This window comes from Lycium barbarum, chromosome 7 (assembly GCF_019175385.1).
Source record: "Lycium barbarum isolate Lr01 chromosome 7, ASM1917538v2, whole genome shotgun sequence".
NCBI lineage: Eukaryota > Viridiplantae > Streptophyta > Magnoliopsida > Solanales > Solanaceae > Lycium > Lycium barbarum.
Window position 1 is genome coordinate 6724305 of NC_083343.1, and position 24238 is coordinate 6748542.

At 34.4% G+C, this 24238-nt stretch overlaps 1 pseudogene; it reads right to left on the reverse strand.

The window, feature by feature from the left end:
• Positions 1–299: 299 nt before the first annotated feature.
• Positions 300–23156, reverse strand: LOC132601214 (G-type lectin S-receptor-like serine/threonine-protein kinase At1g67520; annotated as a pseudogene).
• Between the last annotated feature and the right edge of the window lie 1082 nt (positions 23157–24238).

Here is a 24238-nt window from a genome sequence, read left to right on the forward strand (position 1 = left end):
GTGAATTGAGTAATTGTTGCATTGTCAATGTCTATTTCTTGCGATGATCCGTTTGGAATAATATTGACAACTTGATTTTTATCTTCCTTTGTAGAAAATGCAGGCCTCTTAGGAGAATTCATAACTAAATTTTCAATGTTCTTTAACATTGAAGAAACTACCAACATAATAATTGTAGGCCTGTCCAATGGATTTTCTTGGACACATAATAATGCAATTTGCATGCATTTCAATAGTTTACAAGATCATGTTGTATCATCAAGTGATACATCCATAAACTCCATTCCTTTACCATCTCTCTACATCTCAAATGCCTGCATATTTTATTCAATAGCAAAAGGAAAAAACTAAAAGAGTTAAAACAAAGTCCATGCATCTTCATATCATTAGTTGATATACACTAGTACACTACAGAATAAATTATTTTGCAATATCAATGTATTTTCATCTGTTCTAGTAAGCTATTTGTCTTACTTTCCAGGTTAATTATTAAAACCTACTTAACTAATGTGAGCAGTTACTTGCTAGTTCTCTTTTAAAAGACTTGATATATAGTGTAAAAGGTTCTTTGCATTGTCAGCATATAAAAGTGAAACTCTTACTTAAAGAGGTTAAATTATAATATACATTGTCGATTTTAGAAATGTTTACACGGTCATTTTAACTTGTTTTAGCAGGTAACTTATCTTATTTTATAGATTATAAATATAATCTCACATTTTAGGGAGGCAACCTGCTGCAATAAATTAAAAGCTAATAACGTAAATTTTCTTGCAATATTAGTTAAATTTTACTCCTGTTGTTCCAATTTATGCGACATTTTTTTCCTTTTAGGGAATAGCAAAAAGAACGTCACCTTTTTATATCTAGTAACATTTAACTTCATACTTCCTATTTTATCTTTAATACGATGATTTAGAGTCACTAGTATTTATGACTTATTTTAAATCATAAACATTCAAAAGTCTTCCTATCATTCTTAAACTTCATGTCCAACCAAATTAATACTGATGGAGGGAGTAATAAATAGTACTCACTCAGTCCCAATTTAAGTATCTTATTTTCCGTTTTTATTTGTCCCCAAAAGAGTTTTTTTTTCTATAATTAATAAGTTGATAATTCAACATAATATCCTACATGACAAGTTTATAACCACAAGATTAAAATGACATGTTTAGTACATTATATACATCTATAATTTAGGACCACTAGATTCAAAAATCTCTCCTTATTTCTTAAATTCCGTACTTAATCAAACTAATACACTTAAATTGGGACGGGAGAATTACTATACTAATAATATACTTGTAAACGTGTATGAAATCACAACTCACATATTCAAGAAGGTTTAAGCTTTCATCTGGACCATGCAGACATGTATTCTTCTTTCCACTTATGATTTGAAGAAGTAGTACTCCAAAACTAAAAACGTCAGATTTTGTTGAATAGATGCCTTGTTTGCATATTCAGGTGGAATATAACCCCTGCAACTCATTGCAAATTAAATGAATATGTTAATTAAGAATATAATTAATCATAAGCTTAAATTCTTAACAGAAATGCCTATAAATAGATGAGTGTAATTTATACACACCGATAATGTAATTTTTTTAATGTATCAGGTAATTTAAAAGATATTTACAGATATCTTTTCATAGAATGTAAAAATCGTAATTCTAAAGCAGATACAATATGTAAAGATGACTTGATAGTAATTTTTTTTGATATCATCGTTATATATATATATTACACATAACCTTTCATAAAAAAAATGAAATTTGTAATCTTAAAAATAAGGTAGATTACATGCTACAACATGTAAAGACGATATGATATTAATGTAAATTTTCTTTAGACTATCAGCTATTAGTGTGTATAAGTCAAACTCTAAAGCCTAAATATAAACTCCATCTATTCACTTTTACTTGTCATGTTTCGTTTTTCGAGAGTCGAACTGCATGGACTTTCACCAACATTTTAAGATGTATTTTTTCATCATATTAATATAAGAAGAATTGCAACTTATAGTATTTTTCGTATAGTTTCTGAACATTTGAATTTGAATTTTAAATATTGAATTAATTTAATTTAATTTAGCTCTGAAAATTAGTCAAATTAACTCGACTAAGTATAATACTTACAGTGTTCCAACGATTCGGTTTGTATTTGCTTCAACTGCATCCTTCTTAAATATTCTTGCCATACCAAAGTCAGAGATCTTTGGTTTCATGTATAAGTCCAATAAAATATTGCTAGCTTTCAAATCTCTATGAATAATTGTTAATCTTGAGTATTCTTGGAAATACAGCATCCCTTGAATAATGCCTTCAATTATTTGCACTCGCTTTTCCCAGTTCAAAAGTAATCTTCTGACTTGATCTATATGGGGGGGGGGGGGGGGGGATATATGGATGAAAAATATATGGATATAATTATTAATATATATCATCCATATATACAATATTTTATTTCAATGACAACCTAGTGAAAATTTATACAACAACAGCAACAACCCAGTGAAATTCCATATCTTGGGGTCTGGGGAGGGTAGAATGTACGCAGACCTTACTCCTACCAAGGTAGGATGGTTGTTTCCGAGAGACCCTCGGCTCAATAGAAGCATAAAAAGGGAGTCAGATAAGGTTAAAAGATTCCAAACGATATTGCAATGAAATAATGCAAGCTTAATAGTAAAACAGGATAATCAAGGAATTCAAAGCGATATGGAAATGCAAATAACGAAAGCGGCACAGATAAAATAGAGTAATCAAAGTACAGAAAGTAGCAAATAATAACATAAATCAGAGCACAAGAAATTATAATGCGCTAATGCTCCTACTAATGAGGAAAGATAACGAGACTTATCTACTAGCCTTCTACCCTAATGTGGGTCCTCCACACCCTCCTATCTAAGGTCATGTCCTCGGTAAGCTATAACTGCGTCATGTCCTGTCTAATCACCTCTCCCCAATATTTCTTTGGTCTACCCCTACCTCTTCTGAAACCATCCATTGCTAACCTCTCACACCTCCGCACTGGGGCATCTATGTCTCTCCTCTTCACATGCCCAAACCATCTCAGTCGCATTTCCCGCATCTTGTCTTCCACCGAGGCCACTCCCACCTTATCCCGAATAGCCTCATTTCTAATCCTGTCGCTCCTAGTGTGCCCACACATCCATCTCAACATTCTCATCTCGACAACTTTCATCTTTTGGACATGAGAGATCTTAACTGGCCAACACTCCGCCCCATACAACATAGCCAGTCTAACCACCACTCTGTAGAACTTGCCCTTCAGTTGTGGTGGCACCTTCTTGTCACATAGCACTCCGGAAGCTAGCCTCCATTTCATCCACCCTACCCCAATACGATGTGTGACATCATCGTCAATCTCCCCGCTGCCTTGCATGATAGACCCAAGGTACTTGAAACTACTTTTCTTTTGGATGGCCTGAGCACCAAGCCTAACTTCCGCGCCAACCTCCTGAGGTGTCTCACTGAACTTACACTCTAAGTACTCTGAGCCCGTTTGGATTGGCTTATAAGTTAGCTTATAAGCTGTTTTCAGCTTTTTTGAGTGTTTGGCTGGCCAGCTTAAAGTCATTTTATGCTTAAAATAAGCTCAAAAAAATAATTGAACCCATTTGACTTAATTTATCTAAAGCAGCTTATAAGCTGAAAACAGCTTATAAGCCAAAAAAAAAAAAGTTGGACTACCCCAACTTATTTTTTTCAGCTTATAAGCTGCAAACAGCTTTAAGCTGTAAGCCAATCCAAACGGGCTCTCTGTCTTGGTCCTACTCAGCTTAAATCCTTTAGACTCCAAGGTATGTCTCCAATCCTCCAGCTTAGCGTTAACTCTGCTACGAGTCTCATCGATCAGGACTATGTCGTCCGCGAAAAGCATACACCATGGCACCTCACCTTGAATTTGTCGCGTCAATCTATCCATCACCAAGGCAAATAAAAACGGACTAAGAGCTGATCCTTGATGCAACCCCATCACAACTGGAAAGTGCTCTGAGTCCCCTCCTACAGTCCTTACTCTAGTTTTGGCTTCCTCATACATGTCCTTGATCACCCTAATGTATGCTACAGGTACACCTTTAGCCTCCAAACATCTCCATAGGATTTCTCTGGGAACTTTATCGTAAGCCTTTTCTAGGTCGATGAATACCATATCTAGTGAAAATTTATACTATTTATAAAATTTTACTAGCATAAAAGAAAGGGTACTTGCATTATTTTTCATCCAAAAGATATTTATATGTAATTAAACCTCCGATAGAAAGCAGGATGCGTAAGCATACTTTTTTCAGAGTAACATTAAAAAAAAAATCATTTTCTCGACTTGTAATAGTAACATATTCAAATGCCATTGAAAATAGACAATTTTTGAAAACTGTCATGGATTTCTAACTTTTAAAAAAAAAATGAAACTCCATCATTAGATCCTGGACAAATCCAAGGCATTATTATAGAGTTTCACCCTTTTTAATTCGAAATTTATGATGGATTCCAAAATCATAACAGTATCTTGATGTAATAGTAAAAAAATATTATTACGCTATCAGTATATACTATAAAAAACTCAATAGGGAAAAAAGAAAGAAAAAGAATGACTTACTATAAATGTAGTAATCCAAGCTTTTGTTAGGCATATATTCATAGATCAACATCTTTTCAATGCAAAATCCCACTACTTTTACAAGATTTATGTGTTGTAATTTTGCTGTAAGAATCACTTCATTTTCAAATCCTTGGGAAGAAGTCTCTGATAGCCTTTTCACTGCTATTTCTTTCCCATTTTTCAACTTCCCCTACTTGGATTAATGAATGATGATTAATTTTCTTAAAAAATAATTTAAGAACCATCAATTATAGGGGGAAAAACTACGATTACGAAGCATTTTACATACCATAAGCACATCTATCTATCAAAACTTCAAATCAAGTGCGGATCCATAATATAATAGGGTTAAAAGCTTGTTCACTTCCGGTATTTACACCAAATTATACTAATTTACCATGGTCAAGTCAGAAAATAAGGTAAGGATGCATGTGCATTAATTAACTATGATTTTAAGGATAAAAGTGTTTGTGAAGACATGTGTCATTCATTTGTATAAACAACGGATGTGAGTAAATTTTTACGTAGTGTTATGTGGGTTCACGTGAACTCATCGTTAACTTTTACTTAAATCTTATGAATTTATTAAACCACTAAATATCTACAAATATTTGACAGTGAACCCTGTTACTATTGTATAATCATAAACTTCAAATCATGAACCTGTCTCTACCACAAACAATAAACTCAGCTTAGTAATTTTTAATTTTAAGGAAAATGATCTTTAACTCTCTCTAAGAGTACCTGTCAATCAGGAGGTTAAGGGAGCAGATCTTGAATTTTTAATTAGAATTAAAAAAGCAATACTATATTACAATTTGATTAGTTGCTTTCACGAGACTTTAGACTTTAGAGCGCAATGAAAGAGTTGACTAAGGCTCAATTGCTGCTACTGTAACGTGACAATTTGCCCGAGCTAACCATGAACTTGGTGTCACCAAGGTTTTGTGATGGGACGGATAGAATCCGTTAATTAAAAGATTTTGGTTTGAGCTAAGTCTGGCAACCGGTTTGCCATTACCTGTTTTAACCGATAACCGACCGGTTAAACCGGAACCAGAATCGAAACCGGTAGAACCGGTTAACCGGTTCCGATTAACCGTGTAATGGTTTACCGGTCCGGTTCCAATATTCTGAAAACCGGAACCGGACCGGTTTAACCGGTGAAAATTAAAAAAAAAAAAACTGAAAGAGCCGTTGGGCCTTAAATGGACCGTTGGCAACGGTCCATTTGCAAAAATGGCCTTTGCCAAACGGTCAGATTTTTAATTTTTGGCCCCCAATTTTTTTTTAACACTTTAACCCATCCCACCCCTATATAAACCTTTCTTCATTTTCATTTTAATTCACATCAATTCACTCTTCTTCATCTTTCTCTCAAATCTCAATCTCTCAATTATAGTTACTTTTGCAATAATTAGCCACAAAGTCTTATTATATTTTCAACTTTCAATTATTAATTTTGCAATTATAATATTGTTGGTGGAGTTGGTGATTTTGCAACAATCCGAAGTAGCTTTGGTGGATTTGCAATTCTAGCCGCCTTCACTTTGTTGGAAATTAATCCGGCAATTTGGTACCTTCGTTCCAACTCTATCTTTATTTTTTGCAATTTAATTATAGCAATTTATTTTTCGCAATTTAATTTACGCAATTTAATTTGTTGTAATTTATTTTCTTGTGATTTATTTGATTGTGATTTAAATTAATTCTATTTAATAATGTCAAAGAGATTTAGACGTGGTGCCGGTAGTAGTAGTCGTACTGTTAGGGGTGCGCTTAATGAGGAAACATTTGTAGAAGAAACACCTAATTTAGGTATTGATGTTGGTGGAAATAATCCACTTTTAGGTCATGAGGCAATGCAACAACATTTGATGATGATGAAACACAACCTCCCGAAAATCCCATAGGAGATACATGTCCTGAACAATCACATACACAAGATAAACCGCCTAGAACTCGTAAGGCAACATCTAAAGTTTGGAAATTTATGATTAAGAATAGGGAAAATCAAACAGCTACGTGTACCTTATGTGGACAAATATTTAGTTTTAAGCAAAGAACTGGTAAGGATGGTGGAACGGGTACACTAAATGGTCATATGAGAAGCAAACATATGGATATTTGGGGAGAGCAAACGGATTCAAATCTGGGGGGGGGGGGGGGGGGGATTCAAATGACGATAGACCCACGAACCGGTAGAAATTTTAAGTATGACAAGAAAAAAGAACGCGTAGAAATAGCTAAAATGGTAGCTTATGATTGTTTACCATTTTCCTTTCCCTCGGGTTTGGGATTTGTTACTTACATTCAACGTTGTTATAACCCGTTATTTGAGGGTATTCCTAGAAGTACTTGTAGAGTCGATGTTATAGATTTGTTTAAAAAATATAGATTTTATTTGCGCCATGTATTTAATTCTTTAAATTGTAATGTTTGTCTTACCGCTGATTTGGGTCTTAGTATTAACCATTTAGATTTTTTTGCTATTACATGTCATTGGGTTGATGACAACTGGGTTATGCAAAAAAGAATTATAGCTTTTTTATACGATGAAGGAAAAGGTCGTCACGATGGAAAATGTTTAGCCGATTCAATGTCTACTATAATGAGATTTTTTAACATTTATAGAAAAACACTTTGTATTGCTTTAGATAATGGTTCTAATAATACAAAGGCAATTGGTCTTTTAAAAAGAGAAATAAACCCTCCTCTATGAAATATTTTTCATGTAAGATGTAGTTGTCACATTTTAAATTTAATTGTTAAAGATGGTCTTATGCATTTTGATGATTCTGTTAAAAAAGTTAGAAATACTGTTGCGTTTCTTTTTTGTAATGCTAATAGGGGAAGAATTAGAGATTTTAAGAATGCTTTTGTGGAAAATAACCTTAGACCTAGGAAAATTCAAGTAGAAATTGAGACTAGGTGGAACTACACTTACATTATGCTACAACAAGCATATGAGTATAGGATTCCCATACAACAAGTTCACAACAAATATAATATTGACAGTGAGGATTGGTTAACTTTTAGGCATTGGGAAGATGTTAAAGAATGTATTGAACTCTTAGAAAATTTTTATAATGCAACTCTTGCTTTTTCTAGACAATTCTATCCCACGGTAACCAGAATTTTAGCCTACTTAGCGGAAATAGCTAGAGTTTTACAAGAGTATAAATATAAACCCGATTATCAAGTGGCTATTTTTGAAATGATAATCAAATTTAAGAAGTATTTTTTTCCCATCCCAACTTTATTTATATTGGGTTCCCTTTTAAATCCTTGTTTAAAAGTGTCTTATACTAAAAATTTGGCTAGTCAAATTTATACATTTTTAGAAATTGAAGAGGGAGTTCAACCATCTTTAGTTGAAGCCGATCTCGCTATTGATGATGAGCTAAGAAATTTTTTTACTCATTATTCTAGTTTGGAAGAACGTGCTGTTGACATCCAATTTTGTCCCTTTCCTATTTAATTTACCCGGGTTTCTAAATTTACTGACGAGCTAAATACTTTATTTTCACTACTATTATTTTCGCTACTTTTATCTTTTAACATTATAAGTATTACTTTATCACAGATTTTAAACGGTTAGTCATCGTTTCATTTTCGGGTTTGGAATCGTTAAATTGATTACAAGACAACATTTTTTTGCAAAATATTTATTTCTTCTACATATTAAGTATTAATTACATAATATATTATACCAGTTAGAATAAAAAAAAAATAGCGGAGGAAGGGTCAATATTTTTCAGCCAAATTAATGGCCCAAAATACAAATATAATATTATTTCCCTACCCAACTAAACAACCCTACATTTAAATACCCAACTCACATTTTAACCCAACTAAAATATTAAACGGACCAGCCCATTACCCCTAAATAAACGGACCAGCCCACCACCATTTTAATTTCAGCCCAGCCCATATCCTAAATTACCCGGCCCAATCTTCTTATTTCCTACCCTAATCCCTACCCCTTCTCTTTTCCCTCTTCTTCTTTTCCGCCTCCCTCCTCTCTCTGACCTCCCCTCTTCAACTTCACGCTCCTCTCCACCTTCCTCATTCCCTGCCACTTCCTCACGCTCGCTCCCACTCACTCATGCTCCCCACTTCCTCCTGTCCCCCGCTCATTCGTCTCTCTCCCACGCTCCCATATTTATTCGAATACAAATAAAACCCTATAAATTGGATTCGAAGGGAAAGGGTAAAAGGGGGAGACACAGAGAAAACAAAAACAAATCAACGGAGGAAAAAGAAAAAAAAAGGGATTGTTTTGAAAAAGGAGCGATTTTCAAATTTTGGGGATCGATTTTCAGATTTTTTGAATTTGATTCAGTGTTTAGGGACACGGATCATCTTTCAAACTTGATTTTCTTTCCGGTGAATGATAACGTCCAAATACACTCCTCAAAGAGAAAGTGTACACGGTCGTATGCAATATATTTACCCAACTATGAGTCGGGGTCGATCCCACAGGGAACAATGTGCTAGGCGATTAAGAAAGTAAGGAACTTTCACCAACTAAGCTAAAGCCAAACGATAAATGGTATTTTGGTTTTTGTTTGAGAAAAATATGACTAAAGCGGAAATATAAACTAACCTAGAAAGCAAGTAAAATGATCAATGGCCACAAGTTTGGATACAAAGGAAATTACACTCAAGTAACGATCCAATGTATTTCACGATTTTACAACTAAGAACGGGTTTATGTCAATAGATAATGATATCTAAAATCTCATTGAAAGTCTTCCAACCAAATCAATGAATTTCACTCTAAGCTTTTCCAAGCCTTAGAGTGTGATATTAGGCACAATCAATTTAACCTCAAGTAACTATCCTCTTCCGAGCTCAAGTTATTAGATGAGTTTAATGACCCAAATTCTTGTTAATTAATCTTTCCCAACCTAGATTTCCTTTTCCAAGCTCAATCTAAGTAAATGAGTGAGTCCTAGGGTTAGCTAATCCCTTTGGAAACATTCAAGAACGAGATTAATTAAATTAACAAAGACCCACTTCAATAGCAATAAGAATCATTCAATACATAAGCAAAACAAGAGTTTCAATCCAAACTTTAATCAAGAATATTTTCATAAACAAGATTCAAGTCTAGAAATGAAATACTACACACTAAAATATTCAATACAAAACAAGGAATTGAAGAAAGGTTTAAGAATTATCTCATTAAAGTGCTCCAATCTTCTCCTCCAATGGTGTAGGTGAAAACCCTAGCCTCCAAAACTTGCAAAATGGCAAAAGATGTCTATGTTTTTCCCTAAGCCTCTCTTTTGTAGCTCCTCTAATTCTTCCAAGTTTAAAAGAATGTCAAAATCTGCCCCCATATTTCTGTTTTTTGCAATTCTGTCCGTTTTTGCAAAACTGTCCACTTTTGACAGTTTTGCAAAAATGTCCAGTTTGGCCTCTTTTTTGACTTTCTTTTCACTTGGTTTCTTCCGATCACTCATTTCAGCTACTTGGCTTGTTTTGCTCTATTTTGTTCCATTTTGGTCCATTTTGCTCTTTTATGCTCTCCGGGTATCTTTTCCTACAAAACAACATAAAAACATAAAAAGTAACAACAAAAGTGCTTAAAGAGTCACAAAAACTTAAGGAATTAGCATCGAATATCGCGTAATTTCACGACTCATCAGTGAACTTTAGCCGTGAGGATCATCCTCACATGCATAAGCCAGACGGCTACACTACGACTTTACCCTCTACTTTATCATTCATACTCCTAAAAATACAAAAAATCGTTAATATCTCACCATTTGAATTGTTTCAAACATCTATCAAAACGCTGCATAAATTTGCATTTTTTCGTCCATTCATATGTAAACTATCTTTGGCAGGCTTTATTTTTAAAATAACATCATTAGTTGAAACCTTAACAACATTCATAAGTCGTGTTTAAGAATAGCGTTAAAAGTACTCTTTTATACTAATTATTATTTTCTACAAGTTCTATTTTTAGCATTCTTACATGTTTGTCTATAACTTTAGCCATACTTATAAAGCTACTTTCTCTTTCCATAATGTCATATTTACATTTAGCCTAATTAACTATAAGTCCGGTCGGTCAACCATTGTTAATGGGTCTTAAAGGATGCTTAATACCTTTCCTTTAGAGTAATTGAACCCTTACCTAGAATCTTAAGTTTCGCAGACCTTAAATAGAGTTAACTTTAGACACAACTTTAATGAACTTTAGGTGTCCTAATTCACCCTAAAATAATTAGGTGGCGACTCCTTAACAACAAACAAAAAACAGGAATCTCCAATACGTCATACTTCTAACTTAATCCCGGGTTAAAATAGGGTGTGACAGATTGACGACTCCATTGCGGATAACGGAATTAGGTTATAACCATAACGGACTTAGTTTAAATAGGCTTTGTGTGCTTATTTGAAATTACTTTATTTATTTGTTAACTATTTTTTACATGATATTAATTGTTTGTTTGATATAAACTGTTTATGTGTTACTGTTTTGATAAACTGTCATTCCGTTCATATTTCCTCCACTTCTGGAAAACTCACACATATTCACATGCTTAAAACGGTTTCGCGGTTCGCGCCCGTTCACTATCAAATTACCTTTTAGTTGGATCGATCTTGTGGATTTAGTCGATCGGCGGTGCAGTCGACGGCCACAGAGTTTCCACTCCCATGTTGTCCGCTTGGGGGAACCTTGTGTCGTAAGAAGCCAACTCTTAGTTAGCCTAAGATAGAGCTAAACCAACACACTTTATTAAGAGCATACATTTCATGACCTAGAAGGTTTAATACCCTTGGTGTATTAAATCCATTAGATGACTTTACCCAAACGTCCAAGCGGGTTCACGACCCCGAGTGACACCAATCATACTTTATATGAATGTTTGAAGGATAACTGTGCCTAAATATTGACTATTTGCTCTAATTAATTAAACTTTAGGAAGGAGGGAATGACTAACATTTCTATGACAGGTATGCATTTGCATCGAGGCACAACAAATGACGAAGATCAAGGGCATCACAAAAGGAGCTAAAAGTTAGGCATAGAAATTTTATTTACTTTATTTAGATTAGGAAACACTTTATGTTGTATTCATTTGACATGTAATATTTTGTACTTCATTTTTTGAGAAATAGAATGTTTAATTAATCAAAAGCAACGGGATGACGTATTATGACACACTTTACCCTTCAAACAACGTTAGGCCCACCTCTGGCACAAAGAGGTCAAATGCATATTAGGACGCGCTATTATCGTTTACATCTGTTTGACAATTTGTTTGACTCTATTTGATATATTATTTGCTACATGCCTTACTCGACTTTACGTGACCATGACTTTACCTAGATATATTCATGAAATTAACATAGTTTATACTGTATGTCTATTTTATCTTATTCCCAAACAGAGAGTTGATTCGTGTTGACACTCGATGGCCGACCATCCTTACATCACGAGGTCAAAGACGTCATCGTTACCTGAACATAGTTGGGTTGTCCAAGGAAATGAAATTACTATGTCTGATCCGGCCGCATCTATTCTGACTGGTGTAGAAAATATCGTGATCTCTAGCGATCCGCCCGAGACTTCCGAACACGGAACTGCTATTCAACGGGATGAACATATCGCCCGCCTGACTCAAGAAATTGAGAATCTACGTGGAGAACTAAATCGGGTTAGGGACTTGACCAATTTATCCATCACACTCTAAAATTCACCTCCTGAACCTAGAAATACTGCACCAGACCCACCTCTTTTCCCATCACTCGAATCCCCAATTCCTGAGCATTTTCCTCCCCAAAACAATGCACCTACCAACAACAACTTACCTCCGATCACCCCCCGCAAATCCACCAAATCCATCATCCGCCTATCCTCCCCCACAAAATCAACCACCCACTTACACTAGCTATACTCCTCCACAAAATCAACCACCCACCTACACTACCTACACTACTCCTAATCCACCACCCGTCAACCCACCAAATCAATCGCTAGTTCACACTCCCTATGCTCCTTTACCCACCAACACTAATCCACTACCCACAACCATTCCTCTAAACCCACCTAATCTATAGACTATTAATATACGGATCCGTCATACCTAGATAAAATCCAACAAACCTTTTACCATTTATATAGAAGAACTACGCCGACCTGATTCCCTTGGTGGAATACGTAGGCAATCCACATCGGGTTCAGTCCCTTTATTAGAAAACTTCAGACCATTTTTTTTATGAACTCACGAACTACGTTCTGACCTAATTCCTCGGCGGATACGTAGGCAACCTGTATAAGGTTCGGTCACGCCATAACATAGGTTTAGTACACCCTTCAGAATCAAAACTGGGGCATATTTTGAAAGGATATAGACAAAAGAACAGTTGTGCATCGACAATATTAAGGCTACCAGGCAGGAAGTATTATAAACCAATTACTTTAGAAGCGTCACAATCCGAAGTTGGCAGAATATTTTACAACTTGCATACATATATTCACATATATATATGTTTCCTTAGATACATGCATTTACATATACATGTTTCACAACTTATATACATATAGTTACATTTCCTTATACATATACTTACATACCTACCTTTCAAATGAAATACTTTCTTTCGATCATTTTCACTACTGGTCATCTATCGAGATTTGTACGGAGATCACGAGATCCAAACAAACAAGACAAATGGAGCGCCAACAACGTCAAGCTTCGAGTCAACACGAATCAACTTCCCCCTCCCAAACTAAGAATTTTTCTTTGAGTGCAGGAATTAAAGAACCGCAAGATCAATAGTCAAGTCTATCAATCACGACGAAAAGCATCATCTGGCTCATTAGGGCCTCGTCTCAAAAGCCAAACGACTTTATTTCTAACCCTATCTTTAATTTTATTTTATCACAATACCTTTATGACTTTATATACCTGCTTTTTGTAGGTTGACGAAGTTGAAGGCGAATTAAATCAGGATCACACGTCATTGGTTCAGCCTGTCACGATACCATCAACATCATCAGCCAAACGGCTATTCTATCACTTTAATCCATCAATTACTTTACCAACTTTAACCACTTTACCCTGAACTCTACAAGAATCAACATCAAAACTCCGAAGACAACCGGAGGGACATTATCAAGTCTCTGAAGACAACCAGAGGCATCATTCGGCTATACAACCTCACATGCATAAGCCAGACGGCTACACTACGACTTTACCTCTACTTTATCATTTACTTTACCAACTTTAACAACTTTACCATGAACTTTACAGGAATTATCATTGAGCCTCCGAAGACAACCGGGGACATCATTCACTTTACAACTTTATCCTGGACTTTATGGGAATCATCATCAAATCTCTGAAGACAATCGGAGAGATACCATCAAGTCCCCGAAGACAACCGGAGACATCACATGGCTATATGGCCTCATATGCATAAGCCAGACGGCTACCCTACGACTTTATCCTCTACTTTATCATTTACTTTATCAACTTTAACAACTTTACCCTGAACTTTACAGGAATTATCATTGAGACTCCGAAAACAACCGGAGACATCATCCACTTTACAACTTTATCCTGGACTTTACGGGAATCGTCATCAAATCTCTGAAGACAACCGGAGAGATACCATCAAGTCCCCGAAGACAACCGGAGACATCACATGACTACACGGCCCCATACGCATAAGCCAGACGACTACACTTTGACTTTACTCTCTACTTTATCATTTACTTTACCAACTTTAACAACTTTACCCTGAACTTTACAGGAATTATCATTGAGCCTCCGAAGTCAACCGGAGACATCGTTTGGCTGTACAGCCTCATCAGCATATCATTGAGTCCCGACAACAATCAGAGACATCACACGGCTACACAGCCTCACCTGCATAAGCCAAACGGCTATACACTTATTTTACTCCTTACTTCATTCCTTTATTTCATCATCTACCTCACCACTTTAATGAATTTACCTTAAAATTCGCAGATATCATTCATCATCGAGTCCCGGAAGACAGCCGGAGAACTTGTCACTATCATCTTTAAATGCAACTAGAGATATTATCACATCTTCAGCATACGCATCACGCATTCACTCAAGTCCCTGAAGACAACCAGAGACAACATTGGCCACACGGCTTCATCTTCATTCCCACACTCATATTTACTATCATTTTACATTCTTTATAATTTTACACTTTCAACATTATTACTAATTTTGACATGAATTTCAGTTTTGGCAGAATGTACAACCTGCGGAGACGCAACACAACGTGAAACTTTATCTTACGCAGTGAACTGGGGCAAATTTGTGGAAGAGGAATACCAAACTCACAAGCAAAGGTCACGAATCTACTCTCGAACTCAATCCGCCTACGTCCACAAACATGTGATACGTAGGTTAATTTCTCCTTCACATCTCTCGCTAAAACTCTACTGAATCTACTCTTTCACAATCTCATATTCCTTTCTACATCCCCAGCGTTTCCATAACTCAACACTGGGGCATCTTTGAAGGATTTATGTCGTGCCTAGAAGAGTCCTACCTAAAGGTGTGTCGCGCACCACATTTATAATTAGGAGGCTATAAGCATATGTTACATTCTTGAACGTTCTCGTCACCTATCTACAATCCCTCGCTAGATTATGAATCCACAAAAACTGTTGAAATACACACGGCCTGATTCTCGTGCAGTCGAAATATGTAGGCAACTCGAAATTGAGATTCGACCATAATTTTCCATAATTCCTTCGGTCCACATAATATTTTTCATCAAGTTTCCTAAACCGTACTTTCTTATAAATTCATATTCACCGGTCCAAACAAAATTGGCTACTACGTCAACTTCTTCGCCCGAAGATTCTTACATCACCTCCGGTCGAAGAGGGACATCTGTTGACACCCAATTTTGTCCCTCCTTATTTTTAGTTTACTCAGATTTCTAAATTTACTGACGAGCTAAATACTTTATTTTTCACATAATTTTATTGCTACCACTATTAATATCACTACTTTTATTTTCAATAGTACAAGTATTACTTTACCACAAATTTTTAATGATTCGTCATCATTTTATTTTTTCGGGTTTGGACTCGTTAAATTAATTACAAGACAACACTTTGCAAAATATTTATTTTTTACATTATTAACTATTTATCATCTTTACCAGTTATTAAATTAGAAGCCCAAGAATAATTAAATAGCGGAGGAATTGTCAACAATTTTTTCAGCCAATTAATGGCTTAAAATACAAATACAATATTATTTCCTACCCAAACAAGCAACCCGCATTTTATACCCAACCCGCATTTTCAGCCCACATTTAAATTAATAGGCCAGCCCAAACGGACCAGCCCAATTCTATTTTTTACCCGACCCGGGTCCGGCCCAACTCCCTTATCTTAACCCTAATCCCCTAACCCTTTTTCTTCTATCTTCTTCCGCCTCTTTCTTTCCTTTCTCTCTTCTTCATCATCGCCGTCCCTCCCCTGCTCCCTTCTCTCTCTTCTGCTTCTTCCTCCGCCGCCTCACGTGCTCCCACGTTCCCCTGTCCCCCACTTCGTTCTGCCATCTCCACCATCACTATCCTCACGCTCTCTCCTCACCCGACAAACCTCCCCTTTCCCATACTCCTCTCTATCACTTTTTGTCCACTCACGTTCCCCCCCACTTCGACTGCCATCTTCACGCTTCTGTCACCTCTGTCCCCCCGCGCTCTCTTTCTTTTATTAAACCCTAATCGTAACTTTATAAGAGGGGAGATTGGGGGAGGGGGGGGGGGGGGGAGGACGAGATGGAACATTTTCCTTGACATTTCCACTACTTTAGATTTCGAATTTGTTCAAATCTCAGTCTGTTTTGGTTCGTTTTTTTTTCATTCACGTTTTAAGATTATTAAGAGAATCGAACCAAACTTCTCTTTAAAAAAAAAGAGTAATCGGTTCCATTGAAATTTTCGATTCGAAAGACGATTTCGAGTTCGAGTTCAAGTTCATCGCGTTCGAGTGTAGACTCGTGACTCGACGATCTCCACTTCACTGCACCCAACCAAGGTAACTCGCTTTCATTTTGGTTATTCTATTTGTTTTCTGTTTGGTTAAGATTTGGAGCTTATACTGTTATATGATCGTTGGTTATATGATTTTTTGTCATCGCATGATTTGTGTGTGATGTTTGGGAGCTGATAGGATGTTAGTCGTTAATCGAATTTGTAAGATGCTTATTGTAGGGCAGATGCTTAAGATCGAATTTGTCAGGATTTAGAACACAATTAAAACCGAGTATGCACATGATATACAGTAGATTATTAAGACAAGAAAACATATACGTTCGATATACATCTGATATGCGCACCATGGTGTGTATATCTTATGTATATTACGGATATGATTGGAATAGGCCAGCACTATCCCCCTTTTGCTCTATCCCTTCAAGGATGTTCCCTCCCTATTCAATCATCTAAGAATATGAATGAAATGACTGAGTTAAATGTGAAGTTGGCAAGATTAATAATGGAACAATAATGCTGGTAAAAGTCTGCTCTCTTCAATGTATTGTCTTATAAAGCTACTATAAAACTTATACATAGAATATACAGGCATGTGCAATGCTGAATATGTTTTGGTGTATGTTGCCCTATATATAGGGTATTACCTGCTTGTGCGTCTTCATTTGAGTTTTTTTTTTTTGAAATAGAAATGTTATCTAGACGAATCCCTGCTGCCATATATCACTTTGGCCGAACATTGTTGGCTAGTGAGGGTTGTTGCTCAATTGATATAGGTTGTTACTCAGTTGCTTGCGTAACTATCAAAACTCTTTATGCACATCTGATCTGAACATGGATCCATTATGTTGGTTTAACTGAAAGCTGTTAGGACCTATGCTATGAATCTGCCCTGTCTTAATTAAGTTTAGCAAATCCCTTTAAAGCTTCAATATGCTTCACCCTCTAAAATCGGTTTAATCCGAATGCATGAATGAATTAGAATGTATCTGCAAGTTTCTTTTTTGGAGTTATCATATTCCTTATTCAATCCTCATCATATCTTAGTTATGAGATGTTCTGCTAACTCATTCATGCATTCAGCCTAAAACAGTTTCTCCTATATAGATCTAGATCCATTTTAATTTATATTATTACATTCTGGTTTTGTTTTTTCTCTGATGAATCTGTTGAAATTTTGAGATTTGATGTTTCAAGTATTTAGTATCGATTTCGTGTTTCAATCGTCTGTTCAGAGCTGTAAATTTCTGATTGCCGTTGTTGGTAACACATTAGAATGTCTATGCTTAATTTGAGTGGTCTGGTGTTTGAACCTATTTATGAAGTTGTTCAGTGTTTTTCCTTCACTGACTGTGTAACTCAGTATAAACACATGAGTCAAGTAATTAGATCTTATTCTAGGCTTCAATACAAATGAAAATACTTCTTCACATACACTCAAGGGTCATGGAATGCTAAAATGTTCAGTTGCTAATTACTACCCCATGCATATGGTGTTGAATTCTGTATTTAGCATTTGATTCCTTTACCAGTTATTATGAAATTATGTCTTACTGTTCTATTTTTTTTTTTTTAATTTCTTTTTTGCATGACACCCCGCATACGAGTCCGAGGGGCTCGACATCCTCTGCATTCGGTGTTGGGCTAAAGGCCCAACGAAACTCCCCTTTTCGAGTCAGCCCATCCACATCACTCTATTAAATTTCGCGCGGTCGAAGCCCAACAGTAGCGGACAGCAGCAACCCTAAAATGGGCTGAGCCCATTAAAATCATTTTGTTCTTCTGTTTTGTTTTATCTTGTGCATTTAATTTGTAATTGCATGACTAACACTTTACTTATTTTCATTCGCTTAGATTAGGTAAACCTTAGCGGAATTAGTGGGGTTGATTTTAGTAAAGTGGGTAGGAAGAATCAATAATTAATTTCATAGTTTCATTTTTATATTAAATTATTTATAGTATCTATAATATTTATCTATATTAAAGCAATTGATTTTCAAGGACGTGAAATCATAAACATATATTTTAAATTAAGATCAGGTTTTATTCTTATTTCATTAGAAATTTCAGAATGTCATTAATATGCAAAAAATATAAATTCAAACACATTCTATAAACCATTTTGCAAGACTCATCCGACTGTGCACATTTTTTGGTTGAATATGGTTAAATAAAAGTTAATAAAAAGAGAAAGAAATTCACTCCCTTTTGCATCTTATTTACAAAAAAACAAAGTCTAGATTTTTCTACATTACAATCATCCGTACAGTATAACTTTTATCTAAAGTTCATGTTTGCTAGATCTCCTCTACAAGTATTACTTTAAACTGTGCTATTATAATTTCACTTAAAACCTTTACATTTATAAGTCATATTTTTAAAAATAGCATTGGGAGTATTTTTTTTTTACAAATTATCATTTTCTACAAACCTTATTCTAAATAGCATTCTTACATGTTTATCTATAACTTCAGTTATATTTACAAAAGCTATTTCCTTTCCTCTAATACTATATTTACACTTATCCTAATTAAATTTTAGTCCGGTCGGTTAACCATTATTAATGGGTCTTAAAGGGTGCCTAATACCTTCCCTTTAGACTAATTGAACTCTTACTTAGAATCTTAAGCTTCGCAGACCTTAAACAGAGCTAACTTTATAAAAAATAACTTTAGGTGTCCTAATTCACCATAAATAATTAGGTGGCGACTCCTTAAAATAAACAAACAAAAAACAGGAATCTCCAATACGCCATACTTCTACTTTAACTCCCGGGTTAAAAAGGGGTGTGACAAGGAGAATTGTGAACCGACTCAACTTGACCTCGATTTATAGTTTGTTTGGTCAAGCTTCCAGCCAAAATCTGCTTATTCTGAAAGTAACAGTTTGCGTTCGACTAATCATTTCGAAAAGCACATTTGTAAATATTAGAGCAGTACCTTGTGCTTGGCCAATGTTTCAAAAGCGCTTCGGGAGAAAAATTACCTTTTTTTAACTTTAAAAATAACTTCTGCTATTACTCAAAAATATTTACTATTTCTTTCTAAAAGTTTGGTCAAATACGTCAACTTTCTAAAATATGTATTTTTTTTTAAGAAAATAACACTTTTGGCTTCTCCGAAGCTTAGCCAAACATGCTATTGATTTATTTCTTTGGTGGAAAAAAAATAGTTGAAACTTTTCAAATTTCTAAAATAAAACAAAATATTATGTACCTTGTAAACAGGTCCATATCCACCTCGTCCAAGCTCATTTTCAACTAAAAACTTATTTGTAGCTTCCTTCGTCTCATCAAAAGTGAATATATGCAAAGTCCTTGTTTCTTCATCGCCTTTATCTTCATTATTGCTTCCAATTTTGTTCGTTGGCACTCTCTCTGTCTCCAATTAATATTCAATCAAATATCAATATACAACAATAATAACAACATTCTCAATGTAATCTCACAAGAAAGAAAAGGAAATAGATCCCTTAATTTTGCACCCCCAATATGAAGAAGACAATTATACGGCCAAAAAAAATGCTTGTAACCAAAAAACAATTTGTTCAAGTGCTACATTTTCTAAAGTTGCGTGAGTAAAGAGCTTTCAATAATTATAATTATTTGCAAACTAGAGTAATACAATAAAACCAAGTTCCATTAAAATAAAACTTTTAAAATATTCCATTCATTTCAATTTTGTGCAATGGTCCGGAGAAGAAATAATGACTTCAAATTTGTAATCTCAAATATGTCATACATTTGAGTGACTATACGAGCATCTCCTTAAGTATATATTATGAGAAGCTTATAAATAATTTTTTTCCTCATTGAAAAATGTGTATTTCTTTTTAAACAAACTAATAAGAAAAGAAGAACAAAAGAATAACAAATTAAAAATATACCTTGAAATTTAAGTACTTTTCTCCTTCGTAGACAACACAGTGTAAAGACAATCAACAACAACATCAATACAGATGCCACTGGAATCAAAATGAGAATTTAAGGGGCAACTAATAAACGTTAAACATATAGACGTACGTGTACTGTTGCCTAACTTAATATTTGAGGGGCAACTAATAAACTGTTCAGGTTTCTAATTTCTAACTGATTTTTTTTTTTTCATTTTTGCCCTCTTAATTGTCAATTTCTTTTTTTTTTGTCAATCGGACACTTCATATATAATCCATCTGTTTCAATTTATTTGAACCTATTTTTTTTTAGTTCATGCCGAAATAAATGATCTTTTTTCTAATTTGAAAACAAATTCACTTTATGAATGACTTACGGCCACGTAAATTTTTAAGGCTTATTTTGAATCACAAGTTTTAATAATCTTCCCTCTTTCTTAAATATCGTGCCCAGTTAAATGAGTTCATATAAATTAAAACGGAGAGAGTATATATATACTCTTTCAGTCTAAAAAAGATTGTCCTATTTTGACTTAAACATAAACTTTTGAGAAATAAAGCAAGACTTTTAAAATGTATAGTTCAAAACAAGTCTTAGATATTTACGTGGCTGTAAATCATCTAATTAAGTTAAATTGCTTCTACATATAAAAATGGAACAATTTTTTTTGAAATAGACTAAAAAAGAAAGGAGGACAATCTTTTTAGGAGAGAGAAAATATATATTAAGCTAATAATTATATAGGCTGCCCTGCACTCGTATTGTTCCGATGCTATATTTACCGGCTAAACACGATCATAAAAACTAAACAGAGGGAGTAATTGACAGAAGTCCCAACAATTTCGAAATAATTTAACATGTGAAGAGTAAGCCAATTAATCAAGTTGGTTCATGCTTTTTATTTTGTCAATGCAGAAAAATACTTTGTGACAAAATGAAAAGACATCAGCAAGCAAATCAGCAATGTATTTGCACAACTATTTCCACTCGTTTTCCTCTTATTCAAGTCATCACCAACCTCTTGACTAAAATATTGAAAATTCTCTATGCTTGGCTTTTTATAAGAAAATTGAAGGTATATATATTGAATCAATATATAATTATTTTCTTTATACTTATTTATATTTTTACTCATTTCTTATTTTAATTATTATATATCTATACATACATAATAAAACTTTTCAACGAAGCAGTGTCATGTGATGTGTGTTTTGTGCAAGGGATATCCACCTCGGAATTACTTACTCCCTCCATTCCCATTTAAGATTCTTTGTTTGATTAGACACCGAGTATAAAAAATAAAGTGAGACTTTTGAATCTTGCAATCCTAAATTAAAGATGTGTATAATGTACTAAAATGTCTTTTCAATCTTATGGTTATAAACTTGTCATGTAAAATGTTTAAATTGTCAACTTACTAAATAGAAGGAAACACTTGGGACAGACCAAAAAGAAAAGTAACACACTTAAATTGGGAAAGAAAGAATACTATTTATTTGTAGATTATCAATCAACAATATTAAATATATTTGCTAGTAATTACCATGTTTGTAATCTGATTATAAAAGAATTACGTTATTAGTACAAAAAATTAAACTCTTTTTAAGATAAAAGCCTAAGATAAACCTTTGTGAACGAGAAAAGAGTAATTACAAGACGTAAATATTCAACGACAGGTACAACTAATAAATATAGTACATGGTACTAATAAAATAAATATAAACATTTTCATAAAGACTCGTCATTAGTCATTGGCCATTACATTTTTCTTCCAGTAAACAGTACATCAAAGACCCAATTTTTTTTTTTAAAAAAAAAAAGAAGAAGAAGAAGAGAGGACAGAAAGACCATCTTCTTTGAAACATCACAGAAATGATTAAGCCAAGATTTTATATAAGGAAATTAAAAAATATTATAATTGGGATTTAAACCTACAATTTAAAGTAATTATGGAATATCCTTTCTCACTTTATTTTAAGAAATTCTCATATTAAATAAATTTAATAACTTATAATCCCAAAAAAACAATTTCGAAATTGAATAGTTTAACTTCATAGATTTTTTCAAAGTAGTATCAACATTTAAAGAAGTGGACTGTACGAGTCCAATCTACTAGTGATATTGTCAATCTGAGCTTAGGCCTGCACGAGTTAAAACATGTCACTAGGTTCTAAGACATGTTTTTTTTTATATACCCAGCATTCCTCTCATGTATTGTCAATGTGTGATTTTCCTAGCTGGGGTGTCACATACACCCCCTCTTATGAACTTAGCGTTCTCGCTGAGGTTTGTTCCACTGTATGAAATTTGTCTAGACTCAGCATTGAGGTCTGTCTCCCTACCGGCTATTTGCCTAAACTCGGTTGAACATTGAACTCACATCGACAAGGCTAATACAAGAGTGAATTTGATACCATTCGTAACAGCTGAGCCCGCTAGTGATATTGTCCGTTGTGGGCATAAGTCTGCTTTTAAAACTCGTCACTAGGGTCCAAGGCATGCTTCCTTATTTACCCAACATCTTTCCCGTGTTTCGCCAATGTGAGTTTTTCTTACCTGGGGTGCCACATGGACAAATGAATAAATCACTAGATTTAATCACAAGTGGTGTCATTGTTTATATTTACACTCATTATTTTTATTTTACTTATTAGGCGAAGCGACGTCATGTGGAGTCCAGAACCAAAATGCCTAAAAAAAACAGTTTGAACCATACCAAAGTATCTATAGCGCAGTAAAATACTGCGCTATAGTGCTAACAGAGAGGGAGCGTTAAGTGATATAGCGCAATATTTTACTGCGTTATACTACAGTAATATACTGCATTATAGAAACAGTACCAAAAAAATAAAAAAAATAAAACCTACTGCATTATAGAAACAGTATCAAAAAAATAAAAAATAAATCTATAATGCAGTAAAATATTACGTTATAGAAACAGTACCAAAAAATAAAATTGGCCAACTTTATTTTTTGCAACACTTAATGTTTTTTTCATACTTTGACCAATGATTAGTCGTGTGTCAAGACTCCGAAACGTCAATATTTTATATAGAACCTGATTTTTTTCTACGTACAATAATATAGGCTCGATACCGGATACGTAGACGTTCGGATAATCATTTTAGGGGTTGAAAAGGCGTCCGAAGTAAGTTTTGTTTCAAAACATTTAGTGTTTTTTCCATACTTTGACCAACGATTAGTCGTGTGTCAAGACTCTGAAACGTCAATATTTTATATAGAACCTGATATTTTTTTCTGCGTACAATAATATAGGCTTAATACATCAAGGATACATAGACATTCGGATAGTCATTTTAGAGGTTGAAAAGGCGACCGAAGTAAGTTTTGTTTGAAAAAAACTTAGTGTTTTTTTCATACTTTGACTAACGATTAGTCCTGTGTTAAGACTCTGAAATATCAATATTTTAATAGAACCTGATTTTTTTTGCGTACAATAATGTAAGCCCAATACATCAAGGATACGTAGACGTTCGGATCGTCATTTTAGGGGTTGAAAAAAGTCCGAAGTAAGTTTTGTTTGAAAAAACATAGTGTTTTTCTCCATACTTTGACGAACGATTAGTCGTGTGTCAAGACTCCGAGATGTCAACATTTTATATAGAACCTGATATTTTTTCTGCGTACAATAATGTAGGTCCAATACATTAAGGGTACGTAGACGTTCGAATAGTT